The sequence below is a fragment of the Chroicocephalus ridibundus genome, chromosome 3 (genome assembly GCF_963924245.1).
Source record: "Chroicocephalus ridibundus chromosome 3, bChrRid1.1, whole genome shotgun sequence".
NCBI lineage: Eukaryota > Metazoa > Chordata > Aves > Charadriiformes > Laridae > Chroicocephalus > Chroicocephalus ridibundus.
The window spans coordinates 63,138,856-63,164,702 of record NC_086286.1 but is presented as its reverse complement, the minus strand read 5'-3'; the positions used below and the strand labels follow the sequence as shown (position 1 = coordinate 63,164,702).

At 44.5% G+C, this 25,847-nt stretch overlaps 1 protein-coding gene across 6 annotated transcripts in view; it reads right to left on the bottom strand.

Moving 5' to 3' along the window:
- HIVEP2 (HIVEP zinc finger 2) overlaps nt 1–25,847 on the bottom strand; it is a 145,402-nt gene that overhangs the window by 30,740 nt on the left and 88,815 nt on the right. For 5 of the 6 annotated variants that reach the window (XM_063329445.1, XM_063329444.1, XM_063329442.1 and 2 more), the window contains one exon: nt 24,812–24,909. The exons of the other annotated variant lie outside the window; for it this stretch is intronic. The gene's annotated coding sequence lies outside the window, so the exon portion shown is untranslated. The remainder of the gene's footprint in view (nt 1–24,811; nt 24,910–25,847) is intronic. 6 annotated transcript variants of the gene reach the window in all.

The following is a 25,847-nucleotide window of genomic DNA, read 5'->3' as shown; positions in this document are numbered from 1 at the left end:
TGTATTTATTTTAATCTAACACTTTCTATATTGTAATTGCTATTGTTACCTCTTCACATTTGAAGATACTACTCTAATTTTTTTCATTTAATTCCACCACAGATGTTCTGCCTGGCCTCCGGATTTCAGTGCTTTACTAAATGTACTGCCATTCTCCAAAACCAGCCAGAGAATCAGTTTTGAAAATACCCTGAAACATTTAGAATAACACACATGTTTTTTAAATTTGGGCAGCTGAACCAATCATTACAATGTATTTTTTTAAATGTCATTTAAAAGTACTAACCAATACAAAAACAAATACTGCTCAAGAAGCACACATAGTACATAGTGCATTTACTATTAAATGATCAAAGGAACTGTACTAAGCTTACTTGAGGAGAAGCTACAGGGCAGGACCTGTTCTCCATTAACACTTGCGCTGACATGGATTCCCCAAGCAGCCAGGAACGGAGGGGACTGACTGAGAGGATCCAGTTACAGACGCATCAAGGGTAGACTCCAAGCTCGCCGTGACCAAACACCAACTTCAGGCTCTTACTCTCAGGTTTCTATGAACGCACGTATGCGTCCCTGGTAGTTGCTGTTTTCAAGGAACAAGGTCTGTGCACATAAAACTAGAAGCGGTATAAAGCCTGGCATCCTGATTTGTGCGATTATTATTTCAGTGCTCGCACTAAATCTGGCTCGTACTTTGAGAACTATTCTAGAATCGCAGCCGTTGAGAGATGGTATATAACAGCACATTTTAGTTAACTGTAGTAGTATTGGTTATTTCATTCATTTTAAGGCTTTACCAGACTCGCCTTAATCTTCTTAATTCAGATAATTCAAACTATTATCTGAGACCATTATCTGAGTATGTTGAAGAAGGTAACTGGAACCTCTTTGCTTAAAAGCACACTGAAGCCAACGAAGAAAACAAATAAATAAACAAATCTGTTGTACTCTAACACCATTAACCTTAACTGTAGGAACTTATACCTGTCTCAGACATTTCATAGAAATGTCAATGGGTATATGCCGTGAAGAAGAACAAGGCTGTCCTTCCCTCCTCTGAATGTGATCCTACCGAATCACAGGTCAGGCACACTCTATCACTTCTGCGGTGATTTTACAGAGAAATCAGGTACAAAATAAGAGTTTCTCATTTGATTTCAAGGAGCTTTGAACAGATACAAGGTTTGACACAAAGCAACTAAAAGGAGACAAATCATTCCAACAGCAAGTAAAAGTAAGAGCCAAATTTCGCTCTACATTATCCTGGTATAAATCTGAGGCAGTAAGTCACAAACCCAAGGACATAATTCCAGATTTATTCCTCATAAAAACAAACAGAATCAGACATCACTTAGGTTTAGGCTCTTGCATCCTACATACTAAGTATCTGAAGTTATTTTTTACAAGGTGAAAATAAATTAATCCAACACTTCCAAGACGTCTACAGAGAAATTTATAACATATATTGCAATAAATGTCCGATTACCCGGTAGTAAGAAAACATGGGCAATTCTTTAAGAGATGCTGGTTTGCATCAGAAAAGCTTAGAGCACAGATGCAGCAAAACACTCAGTTTTTGCTAGGTTAAGTATCTCAAATATAATTTTAAATTGCCACTCTCCATAGAAAAATAGCACCCCCAAAAACACTTAAATTCAAGTTGAGTGCATTTTAAGAAGCCATAGAAGGAGCATTGCTCACTTCAAGCACATCACTATTTCCTGTTTCAGCATCATACACAATGTACACATTACTACCGGATGGAAAAAATGTATAAAAAAAGCTTTCACGTTGCCAAAGTCCAACTGAACACAGACTTATTTCCACAGGATGGCTATAAAAAAAAAGGGGGGAGAAAAAGCTACAGAGGAGCCAAATTCATCTGAAACATTTCCTTTATAGGTAAAAGTTTGCAAACAAATCACACTTCTCCTTGAATTGAACAAAAACCTGCTATCAAAGAGATGCCAAAACAGCCAACAGGACAAACAATCTTGTCAGCCAATTAGCAGCTAATTGATTTCTCTGATCCCACTGCTTTTAACGGATCAGGTAAATATTTTGTTTCTGATCGCCTACCCTTGCTGTGCACATAAGAGTCTGTCAGAGGTGCTCAGGCATGTCAGATAATACAAAATCTACCTGTTCTAAATGACCGTCTTCCGACGCGGACATCCTCAATCTACCTCTATAGGGATTATTCAGATATGAAACTAAATAAGAGAATTATATAAACTGCTAATCTCATGCTGTTACTTATTTCCTAGGGGAACAGGTTAAAATACGAAAACGGATGAGTAAAATACCAATCATTTCCCATGTGGACTTTAAAATGTGATGGCAGAGCAACGGCAGATCAGACAGACAGCTCTTCCAGTGTTATCAAAATTTCAGAAGGCAACAAAAATATCACAGTCGTTTTGCTTCCTCCCCCCATTTTCTTTTGAATCATAGTACACAGTGATTTAGGAGAGTGAGAGCAGCTCCCATGCAGAGAACAGTCAGAAAGAGATGTCCACCACTAAGGCCCTCTTTAAACACTATTTTGATGGCTGAAGTTAGGTTTATATGATGCCTAATCCCATTGGTCCTAACCTGCAGAAGAATGAGTTTCTCTCAAGGGTGAGTTAAGCAGTAAGTAAACACTATTTACTAAATTCACATTAAAAATGTACAGTAGTACCCAAAGCAGTACTGAGATACAAATGAGCTCTTAATTCTTGGGCTGCTGTCTTTGTCAGCAGAAACTCAACTCTATCTCACTTTCTTCTGAGCCACAGCAATTGAACACAAGGATATGGACGTACTGGAACGTGTCCAGAGAAGGGCCACGAGGATGATCAGAGGGCTGGAACACCTCTCCTATGGGGACAGACTGAGAGAGTTGGAGTTGTTCAGTCTGGAGAACAGAAGGCTCCGAGGAGACCTTATAGTGGCCTACCAGTATCTTAAGGCGGCCTACACGAAAGCTGGTGAGGGACTTTTTAGGATGTCGGGTAATGGTAGGACCAGAGGCAATGGATTAAAACTAGAGATGGGTCGATTCAGACTGGACATTAGGAAGAAGTTCTTCACCATGAGGGTGGTGAGACACTGGAACAGGCTGCCCAGAGAGGTGGTGGAAGCCCCATCCCTGGAAGTGTTCAAGGCCAGGCTGGATGGGGCTTTGAGTAATCTGGTCTAGTGGGAGGTGTCCCTGCCCATGGCAGGGGGGTTGGAATTAGATTATCTTTAAGGTCCCTTCCAACCCTAACAATTCTATGATTCTATGATTCTATACTGTGCTAAACCGATAAAGTGTGAAATAGCTTCTGATCACCATTTGTAGGTGTGATTACCTTTTTTTTCATGCCTGCAGTGTAGAAACGAAATGCAGCTTTGGCCCTGCTCTTGGTGCCAAACTATGATCGTGTAAACTAATAGGCATTATGTAGCTCCCCAAATGCTAAATACCTACAATCTGTGAAAAGCAAAGGCTCAGATATTAACCAAGGATGCTATGTGATGCCATTGGGATTGCAAGGAAAGTTTTGCATTTGTCAGAACTGGTGAAAATTACTGAGACTAAAGAATTTTTTCTCAATTCAACACAAAGAAAAGTGTTAATCAGAAAGGGAGATTTCACACCTTAGAAAGGACAGATTAACTAAACTATGAATTTAGCAGCACTTGTGACAGATAAAGTGTATGCAAAGACCAAGATTCCCATGTGGATGCGGTTTGTAGTCATTTCTAGATTTATAAAACACCATCCACAGTAAGAAGGGTAAGAACAGTGTCACTGGAGAGTTCAAGCTGCTAAAGTTGTCAGATACAACAATTTTCCTAACTGAAACGACATGCAAAGTCTGAAATGCCTCTTCATTTTCACACAAGAACTGCAACCATGGGCAGCAGCTGGGGAGCGCAGACCTGTGTTGGTAAGTCCCTGCTAAAATACCATACAGCTTTTCCCCAAGTTTTCCTAGGTAAAAAAATAATCAAAATTTGTGTAAATACTGCATCATGTTGAAAGACTCCGTAATTACTATTCTGTTGCCAAATGGAAAAACAAGGCAAAGATCAGGCCTTTGCCTAGCATTTTCATCTTAGAGGGAAAATCTCACTGAATTTTCTGGGAAGTGAGGTGCTTTTAGTTTAAAAGTTACGCAATCCTAATTATGCAACCATGGCAGATTTTGTGAACAGATATGCCTCCTTTCACAGCGTGTCAGAAGAAGCCGCTTGCATTTCACATGAAAATATCAGTGTCTTTCAAACACTTTCTTGAATGAGCAAATGCACTGCCTCCGACAGACGCCCTCTCCCTGGGAAGGATTACATAGGAAGACATTTATAGTATCTGAGCTTGCGTTTGTTTTTCACTCACACCAATTATTATACAAGCTTATTTTAAAACCTGTCATTGTTTACTAAGCCCTGTGGTCACCACATGTCAAAACAAAAACAGACGCATGCTAAACATCAGTAGCATGTTCTTACCATTTTTTTTTCCATTTTTTTGCACCTAAAGTGGAATGGGCCTTTGCGGCAGTTTTATTTCAATCCATTCTGAATATTTTGTTCAAGTTCAGCTGAGATCAACTGTTAAGCCCCAAATCCTATATATCACATTGATGTCACTACAGTCACTCCTCTGCAGCCAAAATGTTTCATTTTGACTAGTGACTCAATACAGGTATTTTGCCATAGCAAACGTAGTCATTTAGCATTGCCTGAAGACTCTGACCACTACAACGCTAATATAAGATACATTAATTAGACTGCACGTTTAAGGATGCTGCTTTCTTTGCAACCCTCAGGATGCCTAGCAGGGGAAAAAAGAAAAAAAAAAAGCGCTCTTTAAAATTATTCTGGCCGTATTTTACGGTACTTTCCTTCTTTTTATTGCATGAAGCACCAGAAGTCAGTATGTATAATACCCAATTGCATTAGAACACCTCTTAAAAATTTCAGTAAAATAGTATGCACTTTCTGCTGTGTTTTTTAGGTATACATGAAATTCCACCCTTTGCTACAAAACACAAATCAACTGTGTTTATTAACATGAACTCCACTCTTTTGAACAAACACTTCTAAAAAGATGAAGGTCTACCAAGATGCCTGAATCCGCATATAAAACCTCTCTTCTTTCACAGGGCTGTGCTGATATTTGAGGGACAGGCCAAGCTGACGGCTCGGTTACAGATTCTCAACAAGCACAAAATAATAAAACCCAAAACATTTCTTGGAAAGGCACTGCTCAGGTTTCATGATGACTATCTATCAGACAAGGTTAGAGCAGGGTGCAGTACCACAGGGCACTCCTAGTACAAATAGCACCTTAAAGTTTCATACATGTATCCCACATCACACTGACTTTTGAAACTGCTCCAAGGAAACCTGCAATGTCAAGCCATTATCATGTACTTAATAAGTGACACAATGGGACACCAAATCGCTCCTACCCAGGAAAAGTCTAAGTAAGGACAGCAAAAATCTTAGTTTCAGCTGCCAGGCAGGAGCTCAGCAGGCTCTAAGAGAACATTTTCAGGGCTGATGGTCCATCAAAAGGGAAAGCAACCACTGCTCAGCTCTAAAAACCTCCAGGGTTCTCCTTCTTCTGCATCATGCTTGGCCCACTCCACCAAATTTAGCTTTTTTTTCATTGGCAAAAGTGGAAGTGAAATCAGCTAAAGACGTGGTCCAAAAGTCTCTTGGGTGCTCGTGATACACCAATGACTCTTGTACACCACAAATGAAAGAAGGTCTCAATCACCAACATACCATCACAGAAGGGTTTGGGTTGGAAAGGACCCTTAAAGATCATCTAGTTCAAGTCCCAAACACTCCCTAGTCCAACCCCCCGCACCCCCTTCGCAGACAGGAAAATAAACGCATGGAGTATACACACAAGCATGCGGGGCTCCATGTTTGCTCAGCTACGCTGAAACTAATTAATTACTAAACATTCCTTGGGATAGCTCCTAACAATCTGAAAAACTGCCTTGTAAACCAAAAGCAGATCGGCTATTTTCCTTAAGACTGAAGCGCCACGTTTTAGCACTCAGACCTAACCTAAGACAATTAATCAACTTGCTTATTCAATTGAACTCTTCCCCCTACTTCTCTCTTCCTACCCCCCTCCCCTTCCAGGATTTGAGGACACCCTGTTCGCCCGGAGACAGTGAATCACTGCAAGCCAGCAGGCCCACTCGGTTCCTCAAAAGACACAAAAGGTGTAAAAATAGCTCCTACTAATGAAGCAAGTACAGCGTCAGCAGCCAGATGAGCGTGGGTGATCAGATAAGGGTCTGTTGTTGCAAAGGGCAAATTATTAAGAGAACGCTTCTCCCTCTCTCTCCCTCTCTCTCTTTTTACTAAGCTTTGTTCTTCCTTCACTGAAACCAGCCCTCTGCAACGCGTGATAAATGACACCTGACAAGACTGACTCCTCCTGTAATTGCAAGTTTCATACCGGCGCAGGAAGCAGTGCCTCACTACCAGCTGAAGGTACAGTGGAGGTGTCACTAAAAAAAATAAAAATAAGGAGAGGCAAAAATAAAGCCTAAAAATAGCCAGGACTACCCACTGAGTATGACTGTGTGGGTATATTTAGCTGGTCTAACACCAACTTTTCTTGTTAAAAACACAATCTTACCTTTATGTAAAAGAGTTTCCTGTTTCTAAACATAACTTGAGAAACTTGAGAACATGAAGGGGGAAAATTCAGATTTTGAAATTGTCCCTTTTTCACCGAGATTACCGAAAGATTAAATGTGAAAAGACCGGGTAGATCGTCTACGTGGGTTGTGTATCCTGACATCCCGTCACGAATAGACAAGAGTTTGCTCTTAAGGCATCCTAATATGGATTGGACTAGGAAATAGATTCAGAAGCAAAAACAGAGCAAACTCCTCCGGGGACCAGAGATGAGACTCTGGGAGCTGACGGAAGGGGGACACGTCCTATGCCAGCTCCACTGCCTGAGCCAGCGCTGCCCCCGGGAGAAGGCCGTGCCCCACCAGAAGCAGATACATAGCCCGAAAGACTGACCAGACGCAGTTGCACTTTCACAGCCCTGTTCTGCAAGTCTCATCTACTCTGAGGCGAGTTTACGTCAGTTTACCAGCACAAAGGAGCTTTTCGGAAGGGTGTAACTATAACTTAGGCCCATTGAAAGCACTCAATGCTGCCTAATAAAGTGGCACGAGTATAAATGACCATCTGATATGTATGAGCAATATCAAGAAGCGCTTCCAACCGCACATTTGAATCTCTGATTCCCAAACACCTGTATTTACAGGAAGTAATGAATGTGCCTTTCAAGTGCTGGTGTTGTACCTGTGCCTGTCAGCTGGCACACATGCGCCGCTGAGCAGAGATCCCCGCTCCGACACCACGCACCATTTACCTGCTCCACTCGGCGGCAGCCAAAGCGTTGCCTCACGCCCAGGAACAGGAGGGCTCGCACCACCGGCACTTGCTAGCCATGCTCACGGTGCCAGGCCAACCACACGCTGAGCCCACTGCTCACCCCACCTTACTGTGCCAGGAGTCCTGAAACTTTTAGGGATTTAATTGCAATCGGATGAACCACAAAGATGCTCGGCAGAGATGTTCAGAGATGCTCAGCAACGTCTCTTTCCAGGGTGACTCTGTGCTTCTGCACAGCCTGAGTTTTGCTCCCCCTAACCCAAAGGGAAGGCAAGCCCGGTCCCAAGGAGCCTCTTAAGAGTGTCTGCAACTGTTTAAAGTACGTTACTGCAATACTACTACTGGAAGTAATGCACGTGCCAACTTTCTAGTGCTCTGCGTGAGCTGTGCAAGGAAATGGTCTTTTCTACAATTATGGTTTTTCTATTTAATATCATGACTCCTTTGGCGGATGCTTACATGAGGGTTTTGTTTCATTATTATGCAGCCTTCCTGTGTGGCTCCACATACCTCACAACAGTCGTTCTGGGGCCAGGCTTAAACAAAAATGCACAGGTTTATACCAGACCTTTTCTCTCATTTACAATAGGAAAAAAAGCCCACTGTAAGTCATTGACGACTTCATACGGAAGATTTAATGAAAATTATTATTCTGACATCACAATTTTTATTTTGTTCTGATTTTAAAATTAAAAAAAAAAAGTAATTGAAGTTAATAAGATTGTATTTTTAACATTATATCCAGTGGGAAATTGAGAGCCTGCTCTTCTCTCAATATGCTGTGATTAATTCCCATTGATACAACCATTCTTTGTTCAGCATCATAGTTTTGTCTTTTCATCCAATGCCTTCACAGTAAATTTAATAGTCACTGATTTTTTACTAGAATAGATAAACATTGTGATGTAAGACAAATCAGCTGATGATATTATTCTTCAGACAATTTAATTTTCATCTGAAATGAAGAGTAAATGTTATTATATTAGAGGAAATATGAATGTAAAAATAATTATTAGTAGGTTTAAATACTGAAGACCATACTCTGGCAGTACATTTACATAAACTTAATAGGAGATGGGACCACATACCCCAAACCACTCTTAAGTAATAAAGCCAAAAGCATAGTGATCAGAACCACAGCCTATATCCCCACTCAGATTTGGAGCAGAAATTTTAAGTAACAGCTATATATTACCTATCTTTTTAAGACTTTACCTATTTAAAGAAAAATGTACAAAGGAGAAGATGAAATTTAAAAAACAGCAGGAAAGCTTATTAGACAAATGAAAAATTACCTTCACTGTACACTTAAGAAAATACTTGTTATTACACGGTATTTTCCAAAGTTGTGTAGAATAGACTGGTGCTTTTTCCCCAAAGTTCTGCCCCTCCCGGGGCCGGCGGCAGAGCCCAGCAGTTGCCCCTGGCTCGATGGGGCTGCGGGAACCGGCAGCGCTGCTGCACCGGCCCCGGGGGGCTGCCATGGTGAGGTGCCACCACAGCCCCCCTGCACCCAGACAGGCCTCTGGCTTTCAGTGTCCCCACAAGAGTCAGCTTTAACCGTGCACAAATTCAGCTTGGAAACAGGGAAGGGGCTGAGTGGAAAATAATGTGAGGGAAAGAAATGTCAACTTCTGGGTCAGATCCACCCCTTGGTGGGGGTTTGCTGTGCAGTGGCACCAACGGCAGTCGGGGTGGGAAGAGGAAGCCACGGGTCATCCTGGCGCAGGGCATGGGTCTGTGTTGCCACATCCAACCCAGCCCTGTTCAATGCCACCTCCCTCCTTCCCCAGGGGCTCCAGGGCTGCCCACACGCCTTCTCCTTCCCTTCTCTGCTGCCCAAACCATGATGAGGATCTGCTGGACTGGTACAAACCCCACAGTGTGTTCAACGCTATGAAACCTTTCATTGTTCAGTGTCACACACCACACGCAGTCACGACATAGGTAAGATAATGAGCAGAAGTAAACCAAAATGGGGTGGTAGCTCTTCTTTTCGGCAAGTTCCCGCTATGGGCTTTCTCCATTGGCCAATATTTAAACTGTGAGCGTTGCAAAGTTGTTTTCCTGAGTGTAAGTCAGTCCCTAACTTGTGCCTCCACAAGCACGTGGCACGTGTGAGGTGAGAGCTGGGACTTGGGGGTGTCTGCACCTCAAGAAAATGGAGGACCTCAAGGAAATGGAGCACCTCTCTTACGAGGAAAGGCTGAGAGCCCTGGGTCTGTTTAGCCTGGAGAAGACACAGGGGACCTCATTGATGCTTGTAAATATCTAAAGGGTGGGTGTCAAGAGGATGGTGCCAGACTTTTTTCAGTGGTGCCCGGCGACAGGACAAGGGGCAACGGGCACAAGATGGAACACAGGAAATTCCCATTTCAACATGAGGAAAACCTTCTTTACTTTGAGGGTAACAGAACACTGGACCCCATCTGACCAAAGGGATGTTCCATGTCATACTATTATTAGAGCACTGGAACAGGCTGCCCAGAGAGGTGGTGGAGTCTCTGTCTCTGGAGACATTCAAAACCCGCCTGGACGCGTTCCTGTGCAACCTGCTGTAGGTGACCCTGCTCTGGCCAGGGGGGTTGGACTAGATGATCTCCAGAGGTCCCTTCCAACCCCTACCAGTCTGTGATTCTGTGATTCAGGCAGGACAGCGCTTCCACGACAGCGACTCCCACAAAACAACAGCCAACACACAGTGATGGTACCACCCATTTCGTGCCCTGGCTTGGGTCACCCCACGGCAGGGCCCACGGAGGCGGCGGGCGCTGGGACAGCAGAGGACAGCAGGGGAGAGAGGCTGCAACGGGAGCCACGGGAGGTGGTAAGAAGAGCTGGCGTTAAGTGACGAGGGGCTGCGCTATCTCACATCTTCCTACATCCTGCCGCAGGTGGCTTTTCCTGCCGCAGCCTTCCCCCTCCCGCCCCTGCGCGGTGTCACTTTCACCGGCGTGCACTCCCTTCCCTCCCACTCACCAACCCCTAGCGCACGCCATGATTTATGTCACCTCTCCAATCTGGCCCGGCATCGCTGCGGGTGCGAGCAATAGCGGCAGTCTACAGAAGGTTCGGATTAATGCTTTATTGGCAATTACAGCAGGCAAGCGTCTCAGCTCGGCACGTAGTTTTTCCCTCGTGAAGACCTGCAGGAGGTGGGAGCAGGTTGCCACGGGCCGGGGGGCGCCTGCTGCGCGCTGACATATGTCCTCGCTGCTGGGCGAAAGGGCAGGTCCAATTAGGTGTCTTGTATTATTAACGCTCTGCTCCTTCATCTGTTGATCACGTATCCCAGGTAGGCACTGCTCTACCCAGGAAAGCTCGAGCGGAAATCTGGTGGAGGAGATGGGACATCTTCCTTTCGCAGACCCGAGCAAGGGGCAGAACAGCCAAGAAGTTGAACGGATCACTGTAACCAGGATCCTCAAGCTAAAAGATGAGAAATACGAGATATCTGCCCTGCTGGCAGTAATAATTACAATGTATTATTAACAAAACTCAGGTTTCATCATTAACTTGACTTGGGTTTCAAGACCTGATCTCACCCTAATCATCCTCCAAATTACACCCAGTGTTTCCCTCAGAGCTGAACCGGTACCAGCAAGGAAGGCTGCTGGTAACTATTATGTTGAAGAGAAAGCACAGGTAAAAATGAGCTATAAATACCACAATCAAACAGGTGCAAAAAACTACAGACAGATCTTAAGTTGCCCGAACCAAGGGCCATCTCACCACTCGGATCTGATCCTGCCAGAAAGATGGAGCCTGTAACTTCAAAGCAGCGGAGAGGAAAGGGCTTGCTGTCAGCGCAGGCTGTGTACGGCACAGCTGACGTGACCCCGCTTCTGCAAAGGATTGACTCCTCTCCCCTCAAAGGTGTCGGTAAAGTCACAGCTCCTCTCTTGGATCTCAAAACATGAGGAAGGCCACCTACATGTTTGCTATAATGAAATAGCCAACTGTTTCAGTCACGACCCAACTGCTGCCACAAAAGACCCGTGTTTGATTTTGTTCCTCTACCAAGCTCATCATCAGAGACACTAAGATCTTCAAAAGCTTTTTCTCAGCCGCTACGTATGAGATGAAAATGTCATTTTAATTGTGGATCAGTGAGGTCTGCTTGAGTAAAATAACCCAATCACTTGGATGCAACTGCGTAACAAACACCGCTCTTCTAGCAGGGAGCCTAATTGCTCTGCCAGCACCAACAAAGAGCTGCCGGTTCATTAGAGCAAGCTGGAGGAGCTGCTGTTTGCATCTTCACAAGCTGGGAGTATTTGATTGCAGAACCGCTACGGATGTTTGATCCAAAACTCAGCCTCTGATTTCTGATGAGCAAAACTTAAAAGCAAGGAAGCTCTCAGTCTGATATTTTTCTTCATAGCTTTCTTCAGGGTAACAATTTATTTTTCTCCTTGATCTGTTCAAGGATGTCAAATCTAATCTTAAGATAGGATTTGGACTTTTATATGCTATATAAACCTGCTTAGCAAAAAAAAAAAGTAGCAAGAATAGATCTGGTATGAACCAAATAAGTTTCACATGACATCTGGAAGACGCTGGCAGTTACATTGCTGCCCTGCAGCCTGACTGCACCAGGACCTCACCAGAAAGTGCAAAGGGCAGAGGAAGGACAGAAAAAGGCCAGCGGAGGCCAAAGACAGCCACGCGTCCTGCTGGCTGCTCACAGCAGGTTTGGATGGCAGGGAGACCAGGCAGATGGCAGAGGAAGCATACTTCCATCTTGTCCAATGGGGAAACGATTTCCTGAATCACACTAAAGGGGAACGTGGCAGCTAGTCATAGAATCATAGAATCATAGAATGGTTCGGGTTGGAAGGGACCTTAAAGATCATCTAGTTCCAACCCCCCTGCCATGGGCAGGGACACCTCCCACTAGACCAGGCTGCTAAAAGTCTCATCCAGCCTGGCCTTGAACACTTCTAGGGATGGGGCATCCACAACCTCCCTGGCAGCCTGTTCCAGTGTCTCACCACCCTCACAGTCAAGAATTTCTTCCTAATATCTAATCCAAATCTCCCTTCTTTCAGTTTAAAGCTGTTACCCCACATCCTATGGCTTTACTCCCTGATAAAGAGTCCCTCCCCATCTTTCCTGTAGCCCCCTTCACGTACTGGAAGGCTGCTATAAGGTCTCCCCAGAGCCTTCTCTTCTCCAGGCTGAACAACCCCAACTCTCCCAGCCTGTCCTCATTGTAGAGGTGCTCCAGCCCCTTCATCGTCTTTGTGGCCCTGATCATCTTAGTCCCACCAAGATGTCCAGGAGCTCCTTTGCCTGTCGCAGCAGCCCCCAGGAGCAGTTCTGCGCCCCTCCTGGGAGCCCATGCCGCTGTGCTCAGGTTTGCCTGTCCACCCCCTCCTTCCCTCACCGTACGGGTTGGATAAACCCTTGTATTCCTTTACACTTTAAGAACGTGTATTTATGTTTCGTTTTCCTTCGCAACCATCTTTAGGCAGCACACATTCTCACTGGAAAACATAACTCAGACAGATACCTGCCTCAGCAAGTCTTATTTTCTCCAACTCAAACTCCACACGTGAATACATCCGCATACGGGCTCAGACATATCTGCATAAAGAGGTCCATTTGCCAGAGGTCCATTTGCTAATGACTGCTTGGCAGTCAGAAGGACACCACAAGTGCATCCAGTTGTTTTTCATTTTTTAAAGAAAGGGTTAATTACACCTCTAGGAACAAAGCGTTGCCGGGGTTGCTTATAAAATGCACCACCCATGGATTCAAATCCAAATCTTAACATTGACATGAAAATTAAAGGTGCAATGAAGAATAACTCCCCCCCCACACTTTTTATGCAGTTTGAGTCAGCTTTTGGGAAAGTTAATAGAAATATTCCATCAGTGAAATGGAAAGTGGATCAAACCAGTACATCACAAGCCTTCAAGACAGTGGAAAAATCCACATGGGATGCTCTCAGGAAAATCACTCAAATGCAGTGCTACCCAGTGTGCTGAGGGCTTGGGTAGGTCAGCTCTTTGCATAGCCAGGACCACGCTCTGCTTTTCACCCAAGGTGCTCGTCAGGATTGGAATCCAAAACCACCTTCTCTGACAGGTCATGAATTAAATAACTACAGCTGGTTTCCAGGATCTCTTTCCTTCTGCTAGCAATCTCACGTTAGAAACAACAAAAGTCCTGACACTGTAGATTAGTTCTAGAGGTATCTTTTTAATCACAAAGCTGCTGCAAGATATTTCTTCTCCGGTAGCAGTAACAATGAGCTCAAGAAGCTCAGAGCACCTGCCAGCATTAAAAGAAGAGCACATCTAAAACCACAGGTCCCAGCTGTTAAAATGCTGCTTGTAACAGGAATTTCATCTATGTTAACGCTTTGCTAGAGCAGTCCAGTTAATAACAGTAATATCAAACAACAAGGAAAAAGTAAAGTTTTGTTAACTGACACTTTTATGTCCCAGTAGCGTTAATGCACCCATGAACAGGTCTGGATTTATAGCAAAGGAAAGACTAAGTGCATGACTACCCCACAGAAAGTTTCTATTTCAAAAAGTGTCTGCATTGCCTGAAAATCAAGATCACACCACTGAAATTCCCACCCGTTCAATACTTTCTGTTTCCTCCTTGGTTTTCTTTTTCTCTCTACGGTGAACTGAGCTGCTCAAGGATTATTTTTCTGTGATTTTCAGCAAAAGTAGATACAGAAGAACTGTGGACAAGCACTGAGGGCATCGAGCCCACAAGAGACTTAGCCTTTGTCCCCCTTGAGAAATGGATACGATGCCAGCTTGAGTGGACTCTGAATCCTAGTTTTAATTAGAGAGAAGGTGAAATCAGGCAAACCTACCTCTTGCTCAAATACTATTCTTTCCTCAGTATCCCTCTGTTCTCCAGAAAAATGGTCTTCTCCCTGTTGGTGACCATTTATGCAGACACGAGATGCAAACTCTTTCCCCCTGTGTCCTCACAATCTGCATGTTGTCTACCTCTCTATTGACAGCTTCCAATAAAAGCTTCCTTTAATAGAGTTGTCCTGACTCACAGGTGGGGGGGGAGGGAAGCTGACCTCGCTGCAGCATCAAGAGTCTCTGACGCATTTTGGGAGGCTGTGGTTTCAGGTCTGAAAGAATTCAGCCTTGTTTTCAACTAAGTTTTACAAGTTTAACTTTCAAAATATCACCCTATAGCTCCATGTCTGCTTGCCACTCGATGTTGTTTAGTGGTTCAACTTGCATTATTCAGGGCTTCAGCCATACGCTTGGCAAATTAGCAGTACTCACCAGCAGAAGAGAGTTTCTCAGAAACGCAGCCACCCAGGCTCCGGCTGGCTCCACCTCTTGTCCGCCCACTCCTAGTTTCAGACATTTCACATTCCAAAACTGGAAGTGTCTATGCAACATAAGGTCACGTTATTGCACAACGCGCTCCACTCCTTCTAAGAGTCACTGCATCCTCAAAAGTACCTCAACTCTAACAGCAAGAGAGCTGTTTACAGTGAATTTCTATCTGAGTGGGAGTATTTTCTCCAAGAATCTTACAATAAGGACATGAGGTGTATGACTCTTCCCTACATTTGGTAAAATTGTTACCGAGATGGCATTTATTTAATACTTCCACATCAGCATTCCTTCCCCTTTAAGCTGCCTTTTGAAAAATTGAGAATTAATTTTTACACTTCCCCAAAGTATTTCTGTGCTGGATAATTTTAGGACACACTAAACAGAACAATTTCTCCCTATCTTAAATTTAGAACTGAGGCCATTTGTAGCTTTTGCAATGCAACTGTGAAATACAACTGATTGATTGTCACCAACGTAGACTTTGCCAATCCTTTTTTCTTGCCAAATGGTCTGAATAATTGCTATGATCCCTCCTTTACTTAGTCTTTAAATTCTAACAGGTGAATGAAAATTCCAGGTTCCATTATAACTGAAGAACACCTTCTCTTTTAGTATAGGGGATTGAAAGTGAGGTGGGCTTTATTTTTTGCCCCAAAGGACAGTAACACAGGTGGAAACGGTGGGGTCGCGTTATCTTTAAAACTGTGTTCAGCTTTTCAGGTACAATTAAGCATTTGCTGTTAGAATGGAAAGCCTGTTTGGTGTTCCCTTGAATGCCAGTGAGTTACAATGGTATCTCCTCAAGGCAATTTTTGACATATTTAAATAAAGAATAAAATACCAGACCTTATGTGCCACCTCTTCTTTCAATTCAGATCTGTCGCCTTTGTCCTCAGCACCACGGGGGCAGCTGAGCAGCGGGGAAGCGGAAGGGCCCGGGGCTGGGAGGGCTCCCAGCACCTTCTGGTGAGAATGGGGATGCTGGCCAGGCTAACGGCTAAGGTAGCTCTCAAAAAGCCCTCCTGATTTCACAGCCAAGTGAATTCTTTATAAGCTGTCACTCCTGTCCTCCCAGAAGCGAGAAGGTTCAGATCCAGCAGTCAGCATTCAGAAATCTGATTCAGGCTACCCAGTGAAAACTACGATGGCCAAAACAAACCAGTGACAGAGTAAGAGGGAGAGGGAAAGAGGGAGAATCCTATGAGAGGGGCAGAACGAGAAACAGAGGAGGGCTTTTGCACTTATCTGTTTCCTTAGATGCACTGGCACCGTGCTCTGCTGTAAGCAAGGCTAGCCCAGGATTTTCACTCTGAGTCATTCATTTGGAAGATATGACATGATTGAGAGTCAACTGCCCTTCGTCCCGTGGAAGAGATACTTAAAATGGAGCTAATGGTTTAAAGTTACTTAGCTCCTGGTCGGTCTCTGAGCAAGCAAAAGGTTAGACTGTAATATTTAACCACAACTCCCGTGCCTTTCTGAGAAGCGCAGAGGAGGCTGCCTAAGGAAAAGTCAGACATCTGCCATGCTGCTTCCTGTGTGCATGAGGTGAAGAAATCTGCGCCAGCCTTTGGCCTCGTGCAGATAAGTGAGCTTCCTCCAGTGCAGTGGCTGTCACGCAGAGTGCTTTCTGGTACGGCCCATTTCCTTCTGAGGGACATGTTTCCCTCAGGGACAGCATGGGATAGTGCTCTGGGCATGCCACCAGCCACGATCATCAGATCTGCCAGCTGGCCACCATGCAGTATAGTCAAAGGTTTGGTGCTTTAAGTAGAACTGGTTGCACGTCTAAATAAGAACAGGATGAAGAACTGATGAGGGACAGCAAGACAAAGAAAAAGATTCATAAAAGTCTGGAGACACAGTACTGTAAGGAGAACACAGCATCTGCTACAAATCTTGGTGAACTATTCAAACTGCTTTACTTTAAAAAGTAAAAGTGGTATGTGCATTCATTCTTTTTTAACGTTCATCCATAAGAGGTCACTGTGTGACACAACGAACACCTTGGTGTCAGCAGCGTTCCTCTCCCTTCCCATATGCTCAGCACCAGGTGTCCAGTCACCTACAGTAATGTCCCAGCCGTTACCCAGCTGCCTTTCGTAGGGACAGTTAGGGCAGGCAGTAAAGCAAGACACGTGTGGGAGTCCTTCACTTTCATCGCGTGACCTTAGCCAATTTTACAGTCACTTAAATGTACTTACTTTTTATTCCCCATTAATCTCAAATGGAATCCAAGAGTTTTATGAGCCCCATAGATGTTTTAAATAACCAGTAGAAAAATACACAAAAATTTGGGAAACTGCATTTGAATAGCGAAGATGTAAGCTCACAAACGGCCGGGGCTCCTCTGGTTTCCCAGGGTTTGGTGCCTCTATTTTAGAATCTGTTTCGCTATGACATTGTTTCTTCAGTAGTTTCTTCACACTTTCTCAAGGGTGACTACAATACAGTGTGGGACACGGAGGACTCTCGAGGTGACTTGCCCACAGGAACTTCTTAAGCATAAAGTTTTTGTACTGCCATTCGCATGAGACGAGAGGGAAAAATAGGCAGATGCAACTTAATGGCAACTGAAACCATTTTAGCTTATTTCAGCTAATTGAAGATCTTCATGGAGTAAGGTGACTTAAAGGGAAGTATTTCATTCAGAGATTTCCATGGGAAAACAAAAACAACAACAAAAAAAAAAATAGCAATAGGGAGATTTTCCAGTGGAAAACTTGTTCTTGGGGAAATTCCACTTTCAATTGACAAATTGTTTTTATGGGAAATTCCTAAGCAGCTGTAGGCACAGCCCTCATGCTGAGAAGTTTAAAAGCAGCTCATGTCAGACCCAGTGCCCTCAGATTTCCCACATCAGATAAACTGCAAGAGCAGAGCCCTCATCTTTCCCTTGCTCCCATGCATACCCTGCAGCACACAAGCGGTCCCACCGCCGGCACGACAATATATTGACTGCAGCGGCGGTACGCACGTGGTTACAGACGGGATGCTCGAAGGATTAATCTTTTAATGTCCCAAATCAAGATTAATTACAGGCTTTTATATATAAGCTGTCCCTAATGCTCTGATACTGGTAAAGCTGTCATTGACTTCAGCAACAGGTTTACCTGCACTGGGGACTGCAGGCTTGGGAGAGCCTTCAGTGAAGCTCCTCGCAGTAGTCTGCACCAGTCTGCTGGTACGGTAGACTGCACCAGAACTTGGGGCTGACTTTTGTGTGGTTATGAGAATGATCACAAATCATGGATGTAACTCCGTTGTTATTAATTGTTTTACACTGGCTTAAACCTGTCAGTAACTACACACTCCACAGCTAACACTACAGAGAGTAAGACAAACATTTATAGTGAGCTTGCTAAGGGTCTTCTAAATTTGCAGGAGAAGCACCAAGCGTCTCCTTTACAGAGTGATATTAGAAAAGGGTAAACCATTAATTATAACACATCTTCTTTCTATCAACGACTTTAGCATGAATCATCATACTGTGTAAGCAGGCTAAAAATCATGTTTATCACAGGGCTCAAAGTATCTCAGAAAGTCAGAGGAAGAAAAAAGCTATTAGAACAGGCAGGCTTGTACAACCCCTCACAGTCCAGCAAGGCACCGAGCACCTAAATCATTCACCTAAACATTTGCAGTGATTTACAGTATTTCTGTACCAGTATTTCTGTGTATTTCCACGTTAATGCATTTTTAACACAAAATAAAATGTAGATCCCTGTGAGTAAAAAAGTTAATTCTACTGACAGCACGGGACTGGTCTTCACAACTTACTGTCAAGAGTAGACCTTGCCTCTTTCCCAACCACCTCCTGTCCCACGTAGCCCACCCAGCAGTAGAGGGGACCCAGCATTCCCCACATTGAGCCAAGATGGAGCACAGCAGAGCCGTGGCAGGAGCAGGGAGCCCCAAGGTGCCATTGAGGAGGCTGTCGGCAGCTGGCCGCCTGCCAGGCGCTGCGGGCTACAAGGTGAAGGAGTGGACAAAGGCCACCGCTCAGCTGCTACAGTGACCTTCAGCTACGCTGACCTGCAGCGGGAACACAAGCCCTTGGCCACGCTCACGTTTCTAAACCGCATGCTCTCTCGGCTATCGGCAACACTGCGTAGGCACGTACACCGAGTTTGCACACAGGTATGGCCCGTGCCCCTGAGGCACAGGAGGGCGACGTGGTCGCCCCTACCCCTAAACCGCAAAGCGGCCAGGCAGTGAGAGCAGGGTTACTGCTGCTCTGCACCCGGGCAGCACAGCAACCACACGTGCTCACCAAGGCGCGCCGACTGGCTGTGAAAATCACACACGCTGAGATCAAATTGCAAGTGACATGAGTTTCACAGATCGGTAAAAGAAATCCTGCGTCCCTCCACCCAAAGGAGTTATTCTTTTGGGGCATCACAGTAATAAAATACAATCGTGATGAAAATCTTATTGATACAAGCTTTGCTATTGAAGTGACAAGAAAGGCATTTATTTTCAGAGTCAGACACTCGAAGGAATAACCCCGCGGGCTAGATAGTGTAAGTTGTCTATTCCAGTATATAACAGAGATAGCTCTACCACATGTGATAAGAGAAGAGGGCCCAGGCTCTTCTCCATATTCTCTGCATACCTGTTAGTATCACACAGCTGCTCTCAAGTCTACAGTTTCCTGTGCAGTACAAACTGCATACCACTTCCCCTACAGAAAAAAAAAAAGAAAAAAAGCCTTGCTTGTTCTTAATTGACGATGGAAATACTGTCATATTTTCCACTAGCCAAGCTTGAAACCATTACTGAACGAACCTTCATTAATTTTTCCACAACATTTTGCAGAAATGTCAGGAAACAGCTGCACCAGAAATGATTAACTGTCCTTATCACCAGGGCTTTATTGGCCAATTCAATTATATAGGCTTCAAATCATATAGGTTTTCTTCTTTCAAAACTCTACATTCAGTGATGTTTTTTGTTATTCTTTAGCTGACTGTCTCAATACACTGCTTTCTCTTCAAAAGTATCCACTTACACAGGTTCAGAGGCGCACAGACATTTTACGACCGGTGGAAGAATTTGTACAGTTTGGAGCTGCATACTTCTAGGAAAAGATTGCTTCCTGCAGATTGCTCAGCTGTGTCTTTCTTGGATCAAATTCAATGAAATTCACAACTTGCAGTCAAATTGTATTTGCCAGTCAGACTGAATTCATTACACTGACATAAACTCTTCTTGCTGCATTTTCTTACTCCTTTCCTCTCCCGTCCTACTCTTTTCTTTCCCCTTTTCTCTCCCCACACTCTCTCTCTCACCCTTTCTTTGAGCTATACCATGTGCCAAAGCTTATCATACAATGCCCTCTACGTTTTCTGGCAAAACCAAGTGGAACAGTATACATCATCATTCCAAACATGCAACCACGGAGATGCTAGAAGACTTGGTACAGGAGTGCAGCCATCTGGAGATAACTGCTAGCGTGGAGCTGAGATTCCCAGCTGGCTGAAACTTTGCAGTCTCGGAACTTTTTAGCGAAGCGTCAGCGAGCAAGAGACTCCACTCACACGGATTTGCACAGAGCACTGGATATTATGTAGTTTTTCAAAAACGTAAATTCTTCAAATTTCTGATAAGTACACGGCAACAAAAAGCAAGGTTCACAGGATTACTTTTAAAGACCGACAAAAGAGGTTGTAGCGAGGTGGGGGTCGGTCTCTTCTCCCAAGTAACAGGTGATAGAAGAAGAGGAAATGGCCTCAAGTTGCACCAGGGGAGGTTTAGACTGGGTATTAGGAAAATTTCTACACCAAAAGGGTTGTCAAGCATTGGAACAGGCTGCTCAGGGAAGTGGTGGAATCGCCATCCCTGGAGGTATTTAAAGGATGGGCAGACGTGGTGCCGAGGGACATGGTTTAGTGGTGGGTTTTTTCAGCATTGGATTGATGGTTGGACTTGAACTGAAAGGTCCCTTCCAACCTAGGCAATTCTATGATTCTATGATTCTAAATGCTACAGTTTCTTGTTTCTATTTTGAAATATTTAATTTAGCTCTACTACAGCATGGCATGTTACAATAATTCTGCATATATGTCACTGGCGGATTTAAAATTGCAATTGTTCACTCTATGTCTTCATTGAAGCTTTAAGTCTTGAATATGTAACCTTACGATATTTTGAGACAGAGGGAAATGTAGATGCAAATAGGTATATACATGTATTGGAAGTTACATAAAATGAATCCCATCAAGCGTGGTTCGGTGTTGATACCGTTACCACATCTTACCCTTAACAAAAGGTAGGTTACTCACAGGAATGATACACATAAACCTCCACATAAATAGAGGTTTATCCAGGTACTACAGAGAGAGAACCCTTCCTGCTGCCTGTAATTCAAAGCGATTTGCATTTCTTGCTTTTTAAACAGGTCCCTTCCACAGCAGCATGCGCTCCAGCACAGAATCCCTGTGCAGCACTGCTCAGTAGGAGCCGGCCACTGATGGCCTCACCCTGCGCTAGGTCAGGGTGCACTGAGCATCCTCGGTGCCTTCAGCAGCTGTACCTACAGAACCTGGCCCAGAATGCCTCACACAGGCCAGCATCGCTCTTTAATCGGTGCAGTGCTGGCTACAAAAAAGAAAGGTCTGTTTTTAAATTACTCTACCGAGATACTTGCTTAGATAGCAGAAATTGCAGTACACTATAGTCTACTTAAAATACGCATAAATATATATGGGTTCTAGTTACAAGATATGAAATACTGCCAAAAGTATCAAGTTTTTTTAAGGATTCAATTTTATAATACGCCATGCCGAATTTCTCCTTCACGATACCCTTATCTGTCTCTGTTCTAGTTTGAAAGCAGTAGCTTGCGGTGCCAGAGGATTTCAAGGACCGCGTCCTTCCAATATATGGCATGTAAATGCGCTGCCGGCTATCACATAGCTGTCTGCCGCTGCATGGGAGATGCCCCAAGCACATCTTGTGTATGGGGAAAACACGAAGTTAAACTGTTAGATTTCACTAAATATGTCCTGATTTTTATTTCTGGGGGCTGGTGGGGGGGAGATGCGAAATAAACAGAATCAGAAGATAAATGCTGCACGGCGAGTGCACCTCCTCGCCCGCAAAAGGCTGTCGCCGCTTCCCGAGGGGACAAGGGCTGGCAGGGGGCAGCTGCGGCAGGCGGAGGCTTTTTTCTTCCACATCCATCTCCACCGGCACCGGCCCCCGGCGACCGCTGCTGCCGCCGCCGCCCCGCAGGCGCGCCCCCGCGCAGCCGGCAGCCCCGCTGGTGCCCGGGCGCTGCGGGCAGCGCCGCTCGGGCACGGCGGCGTTTCGTGCCCCGGGAACTGGGAGACCTGGTAGTCGCAGCGCCCATTTCTGCCTCCTCTGGATGTTTTCGAGTCTCCTTCTTCCCCCCCCCCCCCCGCCCCCGCCCGCCATCCTCCTCCAGGCTGGCGGAGAATTAGCAAATGACTGTCATCCCGCCACCCTGCTCGGCCACCTCCTGGAGGTGGAAGAAGAAACATGTTTTCTCCCCCTCTCTGACTAATAGCGGGACAAGAAATGAGTGCTCTTGCTTCCCCCCCACTTCCGCCCCGAGTTTGCACATCTTGAGCTCAAACTGCCACGAAGACACAGCCGCCTCCTGTTCACACCGTCAGCAGGATCTAGGGGCAATGTCATAACAAAAAGAGAGACCTTGAACTTGCTTCACCCTTTGCATAGTCATTTCGATTTGGGCAAAGTGGATAACAGCTCCTTTAGCACTAGGGTAGTGGCATTTTATGCTCGCTCGGCATTCACTTCACCCAGGTATAAATAGCAAAAGGTTTCAGGCGGTAGAGAATCGGGACCAGTATCTTCAAAGGATTCTGGGCTCACGCAAAGCAGCTAGTCCTCCGCACCACAGCTTGTGCAACCTCGCTCTGCTGCAAGAATCATTCCCTGCAGGGCGCCTGGGACTGCTGGTTTGGCAGCATTGCATGCTCCCGTCTCCAGAGAAAATGTGCCTTCCTATCACCCCATATCTAGCAGTGGAATCAGACTGCAAGCTTTCACCTGTAAAGTAGACACTAGTAGGGTTCAGTTTCTTAATGGGAGCCTTTTATTAGCTCACACAGCATATTTACTACCCTACCAGTATTAAGTGCTTGCTTTAATATCCTTAGCACACAAGGTAGCGACACATATTATCATAGTTACAATAACACTGGTCTGAACTACGTTAATTGAGAGCATCAATTCTAAAATTCAGTTGTTCCAAACAAAAAAGTAAAGTGTACCATTACTTGGCTGACACATTATCACGGAGAGTTCTCAGCGTACGAAAAGAGCCACAGCAATAAGGGCCCAATGCACAGAAGTACCATTAAGTTGCACGCTAATGAAACCTGAAAAATTTATGCTAAAACCCCATTTCAGAGGATGGCCGCCACACTCTTGTGTACCAAAGTTCTCAGTTTTCCACTTAAATCCTGCCTGGTGAGTCAGAACGTGGCTAGGTTTCTGTACTGCAGAAGTATTCCATTACTCCTGCTTATAAATTTCACACACTGTTAATGCTTCCCAAACTGGCAACAGAGCTCAGGGGTGCATGAGGACGACAGTTTGTTTTCCTGTTGAACTTTCAACATAAATTCCACAGGACCTCTGGCAGGGATGATGCCTTCTTTTTCCCCGACATGTTTGTTGGTAACACCCCTGCCGACAGCCATCAGCTTGCACCCCTCTCACCCACCCAGCTCTGAGCCCGGGCTGCACGGAAAGATCTCGGTTAGCTCGCGGAGACTGCAGAGGGAAAAGAGTACAACGCAGACACACACAGCTTCCACTGCAGGGGCCTGGAGATGGATCCATAAGAAGAGACGTCCCATATAGCACCACCCTGGCCTGCAGAATATGTGGGATCAGTTCCAGGTTTGAGCAAAGGTTCAAGGGATAGCCCATCTCGATTTAACCCCCTCCATTCTTTCTGTCAATTCATATGTAGAATGAAACATCGGTCCAACACCATTTACATAGCTCTGAAAAACCTGGGGGTTTTATCTCAAAATATATTCTGCGTTTTCTTTGAATGCCTTCTCCTGCGGGAGGGAATCTCCAGTGTACTCTTTACATGTCTAGCACTTATGGTTGCAGATAAATATTGGATAATTAAGAAAAAAATAGAAGGCCAATAAGAAGGATCAAACTTTTTCTTAACTTTTCACTATTTCAAGCCAGTCTCATTAGATTCTGAGGGCTAACAATTCTCTGTGCATCAAGGATGTGCCCGTACAGAGAAGATTAGAGAAGAGGAGCTTCTCAGTGCCTCAGGTCTCCTACAGCAACAAAAGTAACTCTGTCTGTACTGCACCCAGGCACAGTTTTTGAGACAAAGTGAAACCTGTCCAACCAGGGACTCCCAACCCAAATAAACATGGAACTGCAATGAGTAGCTGAAAATGGACCTTTTCTTGACAAGATAAACTGGCTTCTGAACCATCTGATGCCATAGTAAGACTGCTGTTGGGGATCCACTAACTTTAAGGTAGTTTGGGTGTCATTATACTACAGTGTCAGCACTTTCATAACTGCAGTTTCTATGTGCCAGAAGTGTTCAAGTCCAGAGGAAAAAAATAAACCTTGACAGTATTGTCAATGGTGCACTTGAAATAGCAAGACAGTCAAGCAGAAATCACCAACTTATACTTTAGGACAATTTAAAAATGTAAAAAAGAACCACTTCAGATCTCAAAACCCCATTTCTTCTTGTATTTTTACAAGTACATTTTTTGGTTTATTTGGTTCAAAAAGTGTGCTTTCTGGATGCTTGGTGCAAGAACTGCATAGAGAAGGGAAAGCAGCAAACCAAATATGTGGAAAAGCAAAGGCAGCACTTCCAAATGAACAAAAACATGACCTGTCCCCAAAGAGAAATGCCTCTGATTTCAGCAAGAGCTGACTTCAGTTGTAACGAAAGGACATGCAATCAGCATTTAAAAGTGAGTGACTTCCACGTGAAGCCTTCTGAGAATGAAAAACGATTCACTAGGGCCCGCTCCCTCAGGTCACTCAAACCCATCCTTTCTTTGCTCTCCTACCTGGCTGCCGCCGTCAAAGGTGCAAGTGAGTAATGGTTCCAGTCAAGGCAATTTGGTTCACCACTCCAGTGAATATGGCTGTTGACTCTCTCCTCCACCTATTTGGAAAACCAATATGAAAGATTTTTAAGGATTGTGGCCGATTCAGCCTGCTGTTTGATTTTATAACCTAAATGACATTACGGTGTTGGCTACATCAATACGTGTAAGAACTTCAGAGATTCAGTCACAGTTCTTCTTGCTACTCAGGACTTTTTCCCTCAGAGCAATGGGGCACCAGCATTCAGTAGCTGTCCTGTGGTTTCCAACTTGCTGTGGGGCTAGAATACACACCAACTAATATATTCTGAGGTGAAAACAATAGACAAAGAAGACCAAAAGGTGCATACAATGATGTATTTTCAAACATGATGTATACAACTAGCAGTGTAAACACACAAAGCACAGAAGTGCTTTTATAGTCTATTTACCTTTAGGGCTTTCAGTTCCAGGTTTTCATCCTAATTTCTGCCTAATTTTGAAAAGATCATGCCCAAATCAGAATTTAAGAACACATATTTTCTAATTAAATGCAAATGCTTTCCTGTTATTAAATCAGAGCAGTGCAATTGTTTTTCATTCTGCTTCTTTCCTGTCTAGCGCTGTGCTTTAAAAGTGAGATCACCTCTAAAAATTCCCTTACCAAATGATGCTAGTCTGTTTTAGAAAATAAATTATTAGTACACTGTGAAAATCATTCATAAACTCTGTATGTCTCTTTACACGTGATGGTACTCTGGGAAAGACCACAAAAAGGCACTTTCTGTACACAAAAGACCTGCTGTAGGCATGTATGCAGGCTTGTATGTATGTCTGTGCGTCCGAGGCACAGAGCACCAGGAGATGCGTTCGTTAATGTGTTAGATGCGTTAGGCAGCTACAGGCTGCCCCATTTACACCTGCAGGGAGGGGGTTATTGAATACATAGAGGCTACCCTTAATCAGGGCATACAGGCAATGCACCGTGAACTGGAGACTCATATCTAATTTGCACATA